Here is a 16,300-nt window from a genome sequence, read left to right as displayed (position 1 = left end):
TTCTTTTCTTTTTTTTCTTTTCTTTTCTTTTCAATGGAGTTTCACTCTTGTCGCCCAGGCTGGAGTGCAGTGGTGCAAACTCGGCTCACAGCCTGGGCAACATAGCAAGAGTCTATCTCTACAAAAAAATACAAAAAATTACCTGGGCATGGTGGCCCACACCTGTAGTCCCAGCTACTTGGGAGGCTGAGGTGGGAGGATCACTTGAGCCTGGGAGGTCGAGCCTGCAGTGAGCTATGATCATGCCACGGCACTCCAGCCTCGGTGACAGAGCAAGACCCTGTCTAAAAAAATAATAATAATAAAATAAAATGAATGTATATCTCTGTCCTTTATGTATTTCCTCTCTCTCTCTCTCTCTCTCTCTCTCTCTCTATATATATATATATATATATAATGGAGATATATAAAAATATATAAATATAAGAGATAAATATCTAAAGGACATAGATATATTTATTTTATATTATTATATAAAATACATATAAAGGATATCTATCCTTTATAGATCTATCTATATTATCTATATTATACTGTCTATATTATGATCTACTATTATGTTATATCTATAACTATTATAGATATATCTACATTATATTATATCTATATTATCTGTCTGTTATTATAATCTATTATCAATATCTATTATATTATCTATGTCTATATTATCTGTATCTATATTACTTACATTATTTATATATATGCTTTATAGATCTATCTATATTATTTATCTATCTACCTATATTATCTATGTATCTACCATCTATCTATATCATCTATCTATCTACCTATATTATCTATCTGTCTTATCTTATCTATCATCTATCTATCTAGATATATCTCAATATATCATGTAGGTGGGACACGGTGGTTCACGTCTGTAATGCTGGCACTTTGGGAAGCTGAGACAGGTGGATCACGAGGTCAGGAGCTCGAGACCAGCCTGGCTAACACAGTGAAACCCCGTCTCTACTAAAAATACAAAAAATTAGCCAGGTGTGGTGGCATGCATCTGTAATCCCAGCTACTCAGAAGGCTGAGGCAGGAGAATCACTTGAACCTGGGAGGCGGAGGTTGCAGTGAGCCAAGATTGAGCCATTACACTCCAGCCTGGGTGACAGAGGGAGACTCCATCTCTCAAAAAAAATATATATATAAATATATATATGTGTGTATGTGTGTGTGTATATATATATCATCATATATATGTCATATATATAGATACCTATATATATCATGTGATATATATATGTGTGATCCAATTTGCTAACATTTTAGATGTATCTTTATAGATAAGACACACACACACACACACACACACACATACACACATGCACACGTGACCCAATTTGTTAACATTTTATGAAGGATTTCTGTGTCTGTGTTTGTGGCTGATGCTGGTCTCCATCTCTTTTCACAGTGTCTTTGCTTTTTTGTGGTTTTGGTGTTGAGGTCCTACGGGCCCTCCAGAATGATTTAGGGAGTGCCTCCACCCCTCCACTGCTGAAAAAGTTTGTGAAGGTTTGCTGTGTTTCCTTAGACAGAATTTGCTAGACAACCTGGGCCTGGAGATTTCTTTGGGGGCAGACTCTTCATCACAGCTCCGATTTTTAAATGCTAAACAGGACTATCCACATTTTCTACTTCTTCTGATGTCAGCTTTGGTGACTTGTGTCATTCAAGGAATTTGTCTGCTTCACGTCAGTTAAATTCATCACCATAAGGTTGTGGATGAAATTCTCTTGTCATGTTTTGAATAGTGTTGGGATTTATAACTTCCCTCCTTCCTAAAACACTATCTTTCAGAGTCACCTTCTCTTGGTTTTTCTCCTACATCCCTGGCCACCCCCTCTGAGCCTGCTGCATCCCAACCTTTGTCTCGCCCTATAAACATTGCACTGCCCAGGGCTCAGTGGACAGACCTCTCCTCTTCCCTATGCATGTTTAAGCCGTGGGGGATCTCATCCAATCCAATGCAATAATTCCCAAATATATCCATGTCTATCTCATCCCAGTCTCCTCATGGAGCTCCCACTCAGCAATCCAACAAATGACTCCACATCTCAGAGGTCCAGTAACCATCACAAATAAAACAAGCCCAAAACAGGCCACCTTTCATCCCCCTAAAACTCCACTTCACATCCTCTGCCATTTTGGTGAATGTGCCACTTTGTATGTGGTCAGGCATGTAGGTCACTGAAGCCCTTTGGTTACTTCTGAATGTGAAAGGTTTATTCCAGCCTCTTGTCTCTCCTTGTTTTTTTTTTTAATTAAAAAAATACATTTTCATAGATTTAGGTGGTACAAGTGACTATGTTACATGGATGTGTTGCGTAGTGGTGAGGTGTGGGATTTTAGTGTAACCGTCACCCAAATAGTGAACATTGTACCCAACAGATAATTTTTCAACCCTCAACCCCTCTCCCACCCTCAGGCCCTCTTGACCTTCCAAGTCTCTAATGTCTATTATTCTACTCTCTGTGATCATATCCACACATGGTTGAACTCCCACTTACAAGTGACAACATGCGGTTTTTGGTTTTTTGATTCTGCACTAATGTACTTAGGGGCTGTGATGAAGAGCCTGCTCCCAGACAAATCTCCAGGTGCATGGATGAAGACCTCCAGCTGCATCTATGTTTCTGCAAATGACTTGAAGTCATTCCTTTTTCATGTCTGCATAGTATTCCATGGTGTATAGATACCACATTTTTCTTTTTTTCTTGAGGCAGAGTGTTACCCTGTTGCCCAGGCTGGAGTGCAGTAGCGCCATCTCGGCCCACTGCAACTTCTGCCTCCCAGTTTCAAGCAATTCTCCTGCCTCAGCCTCCCGAGTAGCTGGGATTACAGGTGCATGCCACCACGCCCAGTTAATTTTTGTATTTTTAACACAGACGGAGTTTCACCATGTTGGCCAGGCTGGTCTCAAACTCCTGACCTCAGGTGATCCACCCACCTCAGCTTCTGAAAGTGCTGGGATTACAGGCTTGAGCCACTATGCCTGGCCCACTTTTTTTTAATCCTGTACATTATTGATGTACACTGAGGTTGATTCCATGCCCTTGCTATTGTGAATGGTGCTGTGGTCACCATCCAAGTACATATAATGACTTCTTTTCCTTTGGGTAGAAACGCTGTCTGAGGATGGCTGGATGGAACACTAGTTCTACTCTTGGTTGTTTGAAAAATCTCCATACTATTTTCCATAGAGGTTGTAATACTTTACGTTCCCACTGGCAGTGTACAGCATTGCCCTGTCACCATATCGTCACCAACGTCTGTTGTTGTTTGACTTTTTAATAATGGCTATTCTGCTGGTGTGCGATGGTATCTCATTACAGATTTGTTTGGAATTTCTCCTGTCCTTGTTTTATCTGCTTATCATGCCCTTCCCTCCAGGGTCTCATAACCCCTTCCCTCACTTCCCCAAGATTCTGCACTAAATGTCACTTTAACTCCCAACTCTTTCTTTTTATAAAAAAAAATTATTTCCATAGGTTGTTGTGAACAGGTGGTGTTTGGTTACATGAGTAAGGTCTCTTTTTTTTCTTTTGTTTGTGTGTGTGTGTGTGTGTTTTGTTGGTGGTGGCGGTTGTCTTTTTTGTTTAACAACAATAGTTGGCATTTATTGACCCAGATACTATACAAGGCAAGTCAACAATGGCATCATAAATATTAATGAAGTCCTTCCATAACACTACATGTTATCAGCATTATTTCCCCAGTACATCTCTATAAAGACATTGAGTCATAGCAAAAAGTGAGTCAGTATAATTTGAGAGCCTGGACCATTAATGACTTAGCTATAATCAATTTGGTAAGTAAAACGATTTTCCATTTGAATTTGTTCTTTGGTTATTAGTGAGATGAACACATTTGTAATATTTTAGTAGAATATTTGAATCTTTTAATAAAGGACCCTCTCAACATATTTTCATTAATCTGTTGCAGTGATTGTTCATTTTATACTGACATGAGTAATTTCTTTAGTGGCGATTGGTGAGATTTTGCGGCACCCATCACCTGAGCAGTATACACCAAACCCAATTTGTAGTCTTTTATCCCTCACCCCCTTCCCACGCTTTCCCCCAAGTCCCCAAAGTCCATTGCATCCTTTTTTTGTTTTGTTTTGTTTTGAGATGGACACTCAATCTGTTGCCCAGGCTGGAATGCAATGGTGCGATCTTGGCTCACTGCAAGTCCCCAAAGTCCATTGCATCATTCTTTTGTTGTTGAGACAGAGTCTCGCTCTGTCGCCTAGGCTGGAGTGCAGTGGTGCAATCTTGGCTCATTGCAACCTCCACCTGCCCGGTTCAAGTGATTCTCCTGCCTCAGCCTCCCGAGTAGCTGGGATTACAGGTGCCTGCCACCACGCCTGGCTAATTTTTTGTATTTTTAGTAGAGACAGGGTTTCACCATGTTAGCCAGGATGGTCTCCATCTCCTGACCCCATAATCTGCCCACCTCGGCCTCCCAAAGCGCTGGGATGACAGGCATGAGCCACTGCACCCGGCCCAGTCCATTGTGTCATTCTTATGCTTTGCCCACTTATGAGTGAAAACGTACAATGTTTGGTTTTCCATTCCTGAGTTACTTTACTTAGAATAATTGTCTCCAGTTCCATCCAGATTGCTAAAAATGCCATTAATTGGTTCCTTTTTATGGTTGAGCAGTATTCTATCATATCCTTGACTCCCAGCTCCTTCTAAACAGCTCCTGCACCCCATCTCCTTCTCTCTCCCTCCATCTCTCTTTCTCTCTCTCACTTTTTCTCTCTCTGTATTTAGAGACAGGCTCTCGCTCTGTCACCGAGGCTGGTGTGCAGTGGTGCAATCACAGCTTACTGAAGCCTCAACCTCTTGGGCTCAAGCAATCTTCCCACCTCAGCCTCCCAAGTAGCTGGGACCACAGGTGCACGCCACCATGCCTGGCTAATTTCTAGTAGAGAGGGAGGGTCTCACTATATTGCACAGGCTGGTCTTAAACTCTTGGGCTCAAGTGATCCTCCCACCTCAGCCTCCTGAGTAGCTGGGACCACAGGTGCATGCCACCAAGCCTGGTTAATTTTTAATAGAGAAGGGGGGTCTCCCTATGTTGCCCAGGCTGGTCTTAAATTCCTGGGCTCAAGCAATCCTCCCACCTCAGCCTTCCAAGTATCTGGCACCACAGGTGCACACCCCATGCCTGGCTAATTTCTAGTAGAGAGGGAGGGTCCCACTATATTGCACAGGGTGGTCTTAAACTCTTGGGCTCAAGTGATCCTCCCACCTCAGCCTCCCGAGTAGCTGGGACCACAGGTGCATGCCACCAAGCCTGGCTACTTTTTAGTAGAGACGGGGGGGGGGGTCTCACTATATTACACAGGCTGGTCTTAAACTCCTGGGCTCAAATGATCCTCCCACCTCAGCCTCCCAAAGTGCTGGGATTACAGGCGTGAGCCACTTCACCCAGCCCCAATCACTGTCAGACTCCCAGCCTTTCAGTCTACTTACCGTCTTGTGAGATTGTATCTGATTTTCGACTGATGTATTTCCTGATTGGCTGTGTCCTCCAGTAAGATGGGAACTCGGTGAGAACAGAGAATGTACTTCTTTATTTCCCGCTCGTGTGCCTGGAAGACAAGCAGGTGCTCGTCTAAGTGGGTGGATCTGTTTCTTCTTGCAGCTGTAAAAAGTGATCCTAAATGCAATGGTTCCAAACGGCACCTCTTCATCATCCTACGGTCACTGTGAGTCAGACGTCAGGCACAGCGTCTCCAGCTGCAACCCCTCCTCAGAGCCTCCTATGGCCACAATTATGAGATCCACGCAGTAGGCTCTGCCTGGGGGTCGTAAGAGATGGTCCATGTCCGCTTTCAGGCAGGTCGTTTGCCCAAGCTCAGTTCCTTGGGGTTGCAGGACTGAGGCTCCCAATGCAGGACCTGGCTTTGCTCTTGGAGGTGCTCATGGTCCTTCTCCTGCCCCCACCTGGGGCCCCAGTAGCAAGGGCAGGCTGAGTTTCTCTGTGCTTGGAACCCTCCTGATGCCGTCTTCTCCTTGTCTCTCTGACTCCAGGCACAGAAAGTTCTTTGCTATGGAGAGCGCATCTGATTAGATTGGACCCACTTGGATAAGTTTGGCAAACTGAATCCCATCTTTAAAGTCCCCTTTGCCATCCAAGGTCATATTGAAGCTTAGAAAATGATACCCTAAATGAAGGTTTCATCAGCAGCCTGAGAGGCAAATGTTTCTCTCTTTGACCTTCTCTTACCCTCCTGCCTCTCAGTCCCATTCTCCTCTGAGACACCACCAGAGAAACTAGAATTTTTCTTCCCCCGACATGGGTCTTGGAATTCAGAACTTCTTTTCCTCAAAGACATCATAGAAACTAGAATCCCTCTTCCCCAGCATGGGTCCTAGAACCAGGACCCTCCCAAGCCAGGCACTGTGGCTCACACGTATAATCCCAGCACTTTGGGAGGCCAAGGCAGGTGGATCACCTGAGGTCATGAGTTCAAGACCAGCCTGGTCAACATGGTGAAACCCTGTCTCTAGTAAAAATACAAAAACTCCCAGGCGTGGTGGCAGGCACCTGTCATCCCAGCTACTGGGGAGGCTGAGGCAGGAGAATGGCTTGAACTTGGAAGGCAGAGGTTGCAGTGAGCCGAGATTGTGCCATTACACTCCAGCCTGGGTGATGGAGCAAGACTCAGTCTCAAAAAAAAAAAAAAAAAAAAAAAAAAAAAAAAAAAAAAAGAGAGAGAAAGAAAGAAAGAAAGGAAAAAAAAGAAACAGGATCCCTTTTTCCCCAAAGACACCAGAAAAACTAGAATCCGTCTTCCCCAACACGGGTTCTAGAAACAGGAGCCCCCAAGCCAGGTGCGGTGGCTCATGCCTATAATTCCAGCATTTTGAGAGGCCAAGGTGGGCAGATTGCCTGAAATCAGGAGTTCAAGACCATCCTGGCCAACGTGGTGAAACTCCGTCTCGACTAAAAATACAAAAATTCCCGGGCGTGGTGGGGGGCACCTGTAATCCCAGCTACTGGGGAGGCTGAGGCAGGAGAATCGCTTGAACTTGGAAGGCAGAGGTTGCAGTGAGCCGAGTTGGTGCCATTGCTCTCCAGCCTGGGTGATGCAGCAAGATTCAGTCTCAAAAAAAAAAAAAAAAAGAAACAGGAGCTCTTTTTCCCCAAAGACACCATAGAAAGTAGAATCCCTCTTCCCCAACATGGGTCCTAGAAAGAGGAGCCCCCAAGCCGGGCACGGTGGCTCACTCCTGTCATCCCAGCACTTTGGCAGACCAAGGAGGGCAGATCACCTGAGGTCAGGAGTTCGAGACCAGCCTGGCCAACATGGTGAAACCCTGTCTCTAGTAAAAATACAAAAACTCCCGGGCGTGATGGCGGGCACCTGTAACCCCAGCTGCTGGGGAGGCTGAGGCAGGAGAATCTCTTGAACTTGGAAGGCGGAGTTTGCAGTGAGCCAAGATCATGCCACTGAACTCCAGCCTGGGTGACAGAGCAAGACTCAGTCTCAAAAAAAAAAAAAAAAAAAAAAAAGAGAAAGAAAGAAAGAAAAAGAAACAGGAGCCCTTTTCCCCCAAAGACACCAGAAAAACTAGAATCCATCTTCCCCAACACGGGTCCTAGACACAGGAGCTCCCAAGCCGGGCGTGGTGGCTCACACCTGTAATCCCAGCACTTTGGGAGGCTGAGGCGGGCAGATCACCTGAGGTCACGAGGTCGAGACCAGCCTGGCCAACATGGTGAAAGCCCGTCTTTATCAAAAATAGAAAAAATAGCCGGGCGTGTTGGTGAGCACCTGTAATCCCAGCTACTCGGGAGGCTGAGGCAGGAGGATCGCTTGAACCCGGGAGGCGGAGGTTGCAGTGAGCCAGGATCACACCACTGCACTCCAGCCTGGGCGACTGAGCAAGAGTCAGTCTCAAAAAAAAAAAAGAAAGAAACAGGAGCTGTTTTCCCCCAAAGACACCAGAGAAACAAGAATTCCTCTTCCCCCATATGGATCCTAGATACAGGAGCCCCTTTTCCCCCAAACCAGCCATAAAACCCAAAAATAAGACTCTAACTTTCCCTCTACCGTATCTGTATAAAAACCGGTCATAAGGAAATTCGCTGACATACATTGTTTGACTGAAGGTCCTACGACCCCCATTTCAGAGAATACCCTGCCCCACACCTAGAAGAAAGGAACGCTGCTCAGAGAGGCCGAGAAGATTCTAGACAGACAGGCCTGGCTCGGTTTCCCCACTTAGTCCATTAGCCTTAGGTCAAGCCCTTTTTGTGCAATCCTGTTTCTACAGGGCTTTGTTAAACCAAAGCACAAAAATGGATAATTTCCCTTTTATCTTTGGGTCTTCCTTTTGAAGCCTCCTGTGTACACACGTGACATAAATGTGTATGTGTTTTCTCCTATTTTTTTTTTGAATCGGAGTCTTGCTCTGTCGCCCAGGCTGGAGTGCAGTAGTGAGATCTCGGCTCACTGCAACGTCTGTCTCCTGGGTTCAAGCGATTCTCCTGCCTCACCCTCCCGAGTAGCTGAGATTACAGGCATGTGCCACCACCACCATGCCTGGCTAATTTTTGTATTTTTAGTAGAAACAGGGTTTCACCATGTTGGCCAGGCTGGTCTCGAACTCCTGACCTCAGGTGATCCGCCCGCTTCGGCCTCCCAAAGTGCTGGGATTGCAGGCGTGAACCACCGCGCCTGACCTCTCCTATTCTTCTGCCTTTTGCAAATTAATTTTTCAGCAAACTTTCAAAGGGTGAAGCTCCCTTGGCCCCTACAGTAAGACAGTCACAGCTTCCTGGGATGAGGGTCTGGATATCTCTTTTTTTGAGGTGGGTGGGGAGATGGGGGCTGGCGTGATTCCATCCCCCACAGGGCTCAGGTACGATTTCATCACTCACAGAATCTGCAAACAGGACCCTTTCACAGCTGGCTTGATCCTGATGCCTGCCTGGGGGCAGTGATGCCTTCAGAGCTCTGTGAGTCTTTTTCCTCCGGGGAACACAGGAGTGTCTCCAGCACTCTGGGAGATCAGATCCTCCTAAAGCACCGCAGCCCATTTCGCAGCAGAAAGGATTTTGGTAAAGCAAATGAGCCGAATACAAGCTGCAGAGGGTGAAAACGATGGTGTCTCCCTCCAGACTGCAGTGGTGTCATGTACCCTCTGGACCCCCAGGTTGTCACCTCCCCTCCAGACCCCCACGTTCTCATGTCTCATGTCCCCTCCACACACCCACGCTGTCATAGCCCTGGGCATCGTGGCCTGTGTGCAGAAGAACCTCTCATCCTTGGAGACCCAGAGTCCCCAAATCACCTGGCCACACGGGGGACCCCAGTCTTTCTGGTCCAACCTGGCTGCACCCTGAAGTCACGGAGACCTAAAGACCCCAAAACATGTCCCCCAAAGACACCTTACTGCGCCCTGGTGCAAGAGGCCTCACTCCCAACCTGGAAAGCTGCCTTCCTGACTCCCACACAGACCCCAGAGCTGCTGGGAAGGCCCTGGGCATTTCAGAACTCCCCTGGCCAAGCTCCTGAAACCCCACGAACTCTGTGACTCCTTTGAAAACAGGGGTGGGAGTCACTCCCACCTCCCCGCTGCCAGACCCAGGGCTACAGGGTCACGGAGGCAGCCTCAACACGTGTGAGAGGATGACAGCTGAGGCCAGCAGGCACACAGCAGAATGAATGAATGGATGGATGGATGAATGAATGGATGAATGGATGGATGAATGGATGGATGAATGGATGAATGGATGGATGAATGGATGGATGAATGGATGGATGGATGGATGAATCGATGGATGAATGGATGGATGAATGGATGGATGGATGGATGAATGGATGAATGGATGGATGAATGAATGGACGGATGAATGGATGGATGAATCGATGGATGAATGGATGAATCGATGGATGAATGGATGGATGAATGAATGGATGAATGGATGAATGGATGGATGAATGGATGGATGAATGGATGGATGAATGGATGGATGGATGGATGAATGGATGAATGGATGGATGAATCGATGGATGAATGGATGAATCGATGGATGAATGGATGGATGAATGAATGGATGAATGGATGGATGAATGGATGGATGAATGGATGGATGGATGGATGAATGGATGAATGGATGGATGAATGAATGGACGGATGAATGGATGGATGAATCGATGGATGAATGGATGAATCGATGGATGAATGGATGGATGAATGAATGGATGAATGGATGAATGGATGGATGAATGGATGGATGAATGGATGGATGAATGGATGGATGGATGGATGAATGGATGAATGGATGGATGAATCGATGGATGAATGGATGAATCGATGGATGAATGGATGGATGAATGAATGGATGAATGGATGGATGAATGGATGGATGAATGGATGGATGGATGGATGAATGGATGAATGGATGTATGAATGAATGGACGGATGAATGGATGGATGAATCGATGGATGAATGGATGAATCGATGGATGAATGGATGAATCGATGAATGAATGGATGGATGAATGGATGAATGAATGAATGGATGAATGGATGAATGGATGAAGGAATGAATGGATGAAGGAATGAAGTGAACCCAGGGCAGTCCCCTGCCTGCAGCATCTCCCCACACACCTCAGGGCTTTCTTAGCTGCGGCCAGCCGACGAGTGCCCTGAGCTAGACTCCCTGAGTGACCAATGCAGACAGCTGTCCGCTCAGATCCCCCGGGACCCTCAGTCAGTGGCACAGAGTAGCTCTCCTGCCCACGCCTGCAGAAGCAGACATGCCAGGGTGGTTTATCCTGCGTGGCTGGGGGCGTGGGGGTGGCTGGGCTGTCGCTTGCTCCCACCCCTACCCCGGGTGCGCCCCCTGCCCCGTGCGCTGCGGGGGAGAAGCGCGGGGCGGTGCAGAGCGCAGAGCTGGGCTCCGGGCGAGAGTCCAGCCGGGTCGAGCTCAGGTCTCTCGCCCCAAGCTTCGCCTCGGGCCAGGAGGCTGAGCTGCGGGTGGAAACCGCCCTCCCCTGCCTCGCCCCGGGGCCCCCCTCCCCCGCACTCCAGCCCGGGCCGGCGCCTGAGCTCCCCAATTAGCCCGGCTGCACTCGGACCTCCCCCAAATCCCTCCCCCAGATCCCTGCCCCGCACGCTCCTGCCTGGAGACCCCGCGCGCTCTGCGCTCCCCGCCTTCCCAGCCACCGCAGGCCAAGTTCCCCAGTGCGCGCAGGGCATGACCGGGGCGCATCCCCGGCCCCCCAACAGGCAGCCTTGGGCGGTCAGCGCGGGCGCCTCATTAGTGGGGTGGGATGAAGTGTCCCCCGGAGAGAAGCAAGGCGACCCCATCCCCACCCACCCACCGAGGACCTGAGCATGGATAAGCGCCCCCAGTCCGGGCACCGTGGGGGACCCCTAGGGTCGTGGCCTCGCGGGCTGGTCCAGGAGCGCCCAGGAGCCTGGGGCAAGGGTGGGGGTGGGGGTTCCAGGACCGGCACGTGGGGGCCCCAGAACCCCTGCGCTCACCCGCGAGGTCGAGCTGTCTCTCCAGAAGCTGCGCTTGGTCAGGACTTGGGCCTTGTCCCCGCGGAAGTTCTGTTCCAGGGCAGCCCCCGGAGGCAGGAGGATGGGGAGGAGGCGGCCAGGTCTGCGGCACAAATTAGGCCATTAATTCCTGCCTGCTCCTAGAGAAGGCAAAGTTTCTGTCCTGGAATACGTTTCCAAAGACACAGCTTCTGGAAGGGGAAGGGAAAGGATGGAGAGACTGCGCGGTGCTGATTCCACCCGACAGGCAATGCTCGCGTTCCTTGGAGTGGGAGGGGTGGGGGCGATGAGAAACCTCTGGGGGATCGGGACAGGTGGACACGCGCGCTCGGAGCTGTCCAAGGCCTGGTCTCCCCGGGGATGACCCTACCCAAGCGTCAGGTCCCCACCTCAGGGAATCCTCCCGTTCCTTGGAGTTGGGGGGATGGGAGCGATGGGAAACCTCTGGGGTCTTGGGGCAGGTGGATACGCGAGCTCTGAGCTGTCCAAGGCCTGGTCTCCCCGGCGCTGGCCCTATCCAAGGGTCAGGTGCTCACCTCAGGCCTCAGGCCTCAGCCGGGGAGGAAGGCGGTGAACCAGGCACGGCGCCCTGTGCGCGCTCCTCGCTCCCCGGAGGCTCGGGGCCGCCGTGTCCCCGCCGCGCCCCTGGGTGCCATTCGCGTTCTGCCGAAGCTTCTAGTCTTGGGAAGCAAAGGGTGCCTCTTCCTGGCTCTGCGCGGTGGACGTCTTCGTTCCTTTCATCTGCGTTTTGACGTTGGAGAGACGTGGCCAAAGACTGGGAGCCTGTTTGGGAGTCCTGCCAATTTCTTAAGCCGGTGCGTCCTGGGGACGCGAATCCCGCGTCTGGGGCACGGGCAGGAGGAAGGAAGGACCAGTTCTTCTTCTGTCCCCTTGCGGAGGCCCATGCCAGAAGTGGAAATGACAATCGAAATACACCTCCAAGATGTATTCCTCAGAACATGAATGACCGCAGAAAGGGGGCTGAATTTATTCCTGGCGAGGGAGGGCCGCCCCTTGTTTGTGCAGCGGTGGCCTCCAGCAAACGGCCTTGCTGGGTTTCTTCTTCGTGACAAAGGCCTTTGCTCCCTGAAAAACATAACGTTTTTCTTAAACAAATAAGAGTTTTCTTAAATAAAACATAGAGGCCGTGTGATTAAATCCGAAAGGAAAGAGGTGTAATGCCCACCATATGTGGCAAAGTACATGCTAAGGTTTAAAAGAGAGAGAGAGACAGAGAGAGAAGGAAATTCCACAGAAGGTCCCTGAGAAAAAGCAAACAACGTTTTCTCCTAGGAAGTTTTACTTTAAAAATTGCAAGTTTGCATGGTGGGGTATTTTAGAGACACCCGCTCCTGCACACACACACGTAGGTACTAGGACGTGTAGAAAAAGTGAGATAAAATGAAACAAATAGAAAAAAAATAAACCCACACAAAAACAAAGCTACATTCCCAAGGCAGGTCCTTAGACACATATGGTCAGCCAGGCCTGTGGAGAGAAGAAAAAACCAACCAGGGCCTACGTGCCCTTTTTAAATATTATAGAGGTTGCCCTTGTCCACTGGATCAGTCTCAGCCATTCACGAGCCAGACTGACAAACCTCACTTTAAAGAAAATCTATTAGCTTCGCGCAGGCAACGTGGATGTTTGCGTCAATCAATAAACAGCGTCGGAGGGAGTAGAAATCCAGGTTTCTGAATTTAAAAGGGGAGGGGGGAGAAAAAAACAAACAAACAAGAGTTCGTCTAGGAAACGTGTTGACACGTCTGTAAAATTCTGAAACCCTAAATACATCCTTATACATATTTAATGTGCGGGGAGGGGTTGGTGGTTGTTATAGGGGCTGAACCTGGGTCCAAAACCATGAATACCCGCCCGTCCGTGCTTATCATTAATAGAAATGGCCTTTCGAATTACGTGCTTAAAAAGTGGGCCACACGGAAGGGGTATTTCTTGAAATAGCTGTAGGAGATATACCTAATGTCAATGACGAGTTCATGGGTGCAGCAGACCAGCATGGCACATGTATACGTATGTAACTAACCTGCACGTTGTGCACATGTACCCTAGAACTTAAAGTATAATAAAATAAAATAAAATAAATAAAGTAAAATAAAATAAAATAAAAAGAAAAGTGTTTCCTCCCTGGCTGGAGGACCCAGGAGGACGTCCCAGTTTTCTGGTGGGGGTGGGCGTGGAGTAGGGGGCGGGGGAGGGATGAGGGCCTTAGGTTCTGCACTCAGGAGGGCTGGAGGCCCCAGAGGGCCCCGTACAAATGCCGCTCTGCAATTAAGAGCTCTGGGCGTGAAATTTGATTTAAAGTAAATACACTAGGTTCCAGAGAGCGGAGCTTCGTTGGAGCTGAAACTGAAAAAATATAATCAAAGCCATACTTTTCGGGAGTTAAAGAAATCAAGTGTTCAGTATTTGAAGGTTCACGGCTTCTATTCCCCTTGGTGCTGCAAATGAGAGACAGAGAGAAAGGAGAGAGAGAAAGAAAAGAGAAAGAGAGAGAAGACATAGAAAGAAAGACAGAGAGAGAGAAGAGAGAGAAAGAGAGAGGAGAGAAGAGAGACAGAGGAGAGAGAGAAGACAGAGAGAGAAAGAGAGAGAGAAGAGAGAGAAAAGAGAGAGGAGAGAGAGAGAAGACAGAGAGAAAGACAGAGACAGAGAAGAGAGAGAAAAGACAGAGAGAAGAGAGAGGACAGAGAGAAAGAGAGAGAGGAGAGAGAGAAAGACAGAGAGAGAGAAGAGAGAGAGAAAGAGAGAAGACAGAGAGAAAGACAGAGAGGAGAGAGAGAAGACAGAGAGAGAGAGAGAGAGAGAGAGGACAGAGATAGAGAGAAAGAGAGACAGAGAAGACAGAGAGAGAGAAAGACAGAGAGAGAAGAGAGAGAGAAGACAGAAAGACAGAGAGAGAAGACAGAGAGAGAGAAAAAACAGAGAGAGAAGACAGAGAGAGAGAAAAAGAGAGAGAGAAGACAGAGAGAGAGAAGACAGAGAGAGAGAAAAAGAGAGAGAGAAGACAGAGAGAGAGAAGACAGAGAGAGAGAAGACAGAGAGAGAAAGACAGAGAGAGAAGACAGAGAGAGAGAAAGACAGAGAGAGAAGAGAGAGAGAAGACAGAAAGACAGAGAAGACAGAGAGAGAGAAAAAAACAGAGAGAGAAGACAGAGAGAGAGAAAAAGACAGAGAGAAGACAGAGAGAGAGAAAAAGACAGAGAGAAGACAGAGAGATAGAGAAAGAGAGAGAAGAGAGAGAAGACAGAGACAGAAAGCGAGACAGAGAAAGACAGAGAGAGAAAGTCAGAGAGAAGAGAGAGAGAGAGCAAATGACTTATTCCTTAAAATGTACCTAATTCACATAGAGAAAGCGAGATTATTTGATAAAATGGGCCAGTGTCAGAGTTCCTTCCTCTTCGCAGCCATCCTAAGCGCGTTCCTCGTGTTTCCCCCCAGCAGATGCGTTCTAGAAAGCGCTGGTCAGGACGCATGGCTGCCCTATAGATTTCTTGGGGACGAGAGTGAGAGACGCCTGGACGCCCAAGCGGAACCCTCCAGCCTCCAAGGTCCTACGACAGATAACAGCAGCTACTGAGTCTCCTCTCTGGTTTCTTTTGTGCACCTGGGGAGAGAAAAGAGAAGGGGAGAAACGTCACCACCAGCAACTGCTCCCGGCCAGCAAGACGCACGGCGGGGAGGCCGGGGCTGGCCGCGTCCTGCAGCTCCTGAGCTGCGTGTCCGAGCTTTTCCCAGCCCCGCCTGCGTCTCCAGGGGCGAAATAAAAAGCAAATCTTGCTGGGACCAAGTTCAGGTCGGGGAACTCCGGGGCCTCTGCAGCCTCAGCCCTGCTGCGCGCTCCCCGCAGCTTCGGGCCTGTTGCGGGGAGTTGGGGAGGAATTCAGGGAAGGGGGGAACCAGGCCGGGATCAGAGGCTCCGGCTTGGTGTGGGCTGCATGAGGGGGTGCAAAGGCGAGGAGAAGCCCCTGGGATCCTGGCTCGTCTGCTGCGGGGCCCCCAGCCCCGGCGGGCGGACCGCGGAGAGCGCTGTCCCGGATCCGGAGATTCGCTTTTATTTTGCAACTGCGGGGCTGGCGCGCGCGCGAGGGGTCAGCACCCTGAGCATTGGGGTTAATGCAACCAGGGCAGGTCCCTGGGGGGCCCCCAGGAGCCAATAGGGGTCTTCCAATCACCCTGCGGCCGCCTCCTTTTGCCCGGGTCCTGACAACAGGGTCTCCCCACAGTTTTTTTTTTTTTTTTTTTGGTTTTGTTTTATTTCGTTTCCGCGCGTCTCTTTCTACTGCAAACAGAAATGGGAGGGTGGACAAGGGGGTAGGAGCGGATCAGACGCCCAGGACGCAGCAGCCCGAGTCCGCACAGGGTTTGCAGGAGGTGGTGACCGCGCTGGGGACGCCAGGACGCGAATCAACCTCCGGGGCGCGCTCGGGGCCTGCGCTCAGAGCTTGGTGAGATCGGTTTTGGAACTTTCCTTTTCTTTTCCAGAAAGCTTCGCCTTCTTTCCTCCCTTCGTTCTTTCCTTCCTTCCTTCCTCTCTTCCTCTTTCTTTCTTTTCTTTCTTTCTTTCCTTTCTTTCTTTCTTTTCTTTCTTCCTTTCTTTTCTTTGTTCCTTTCACTTGGCAAGATTGGTTTTGGAGCTTTCCTTTTCTTTTCCAGAAAGCTTTTTCCTTCCTCCTTCCCTCCTTCTCTCCCTCCCTCCTTTCCTTTCCTCCCTCTGTTCTTTCCTTCCTTTCTCCCTC

This window comes from Pan paniscus, chromosome Y, assembly GCF_029289425.2.
Source record: "Pan paniscus chromosome Y, NHGRI_mPanPan1-v2.0_pri, whole genome shotgun sequence".
Lineage (NCBI taxonomy): Eukaryota > Metazoa > Chordata > Mammalia > Primates > Hominidae > Pan > Pan paniscus.
This window is presented reverse-complemented; position numbering follows the sequence as displayed.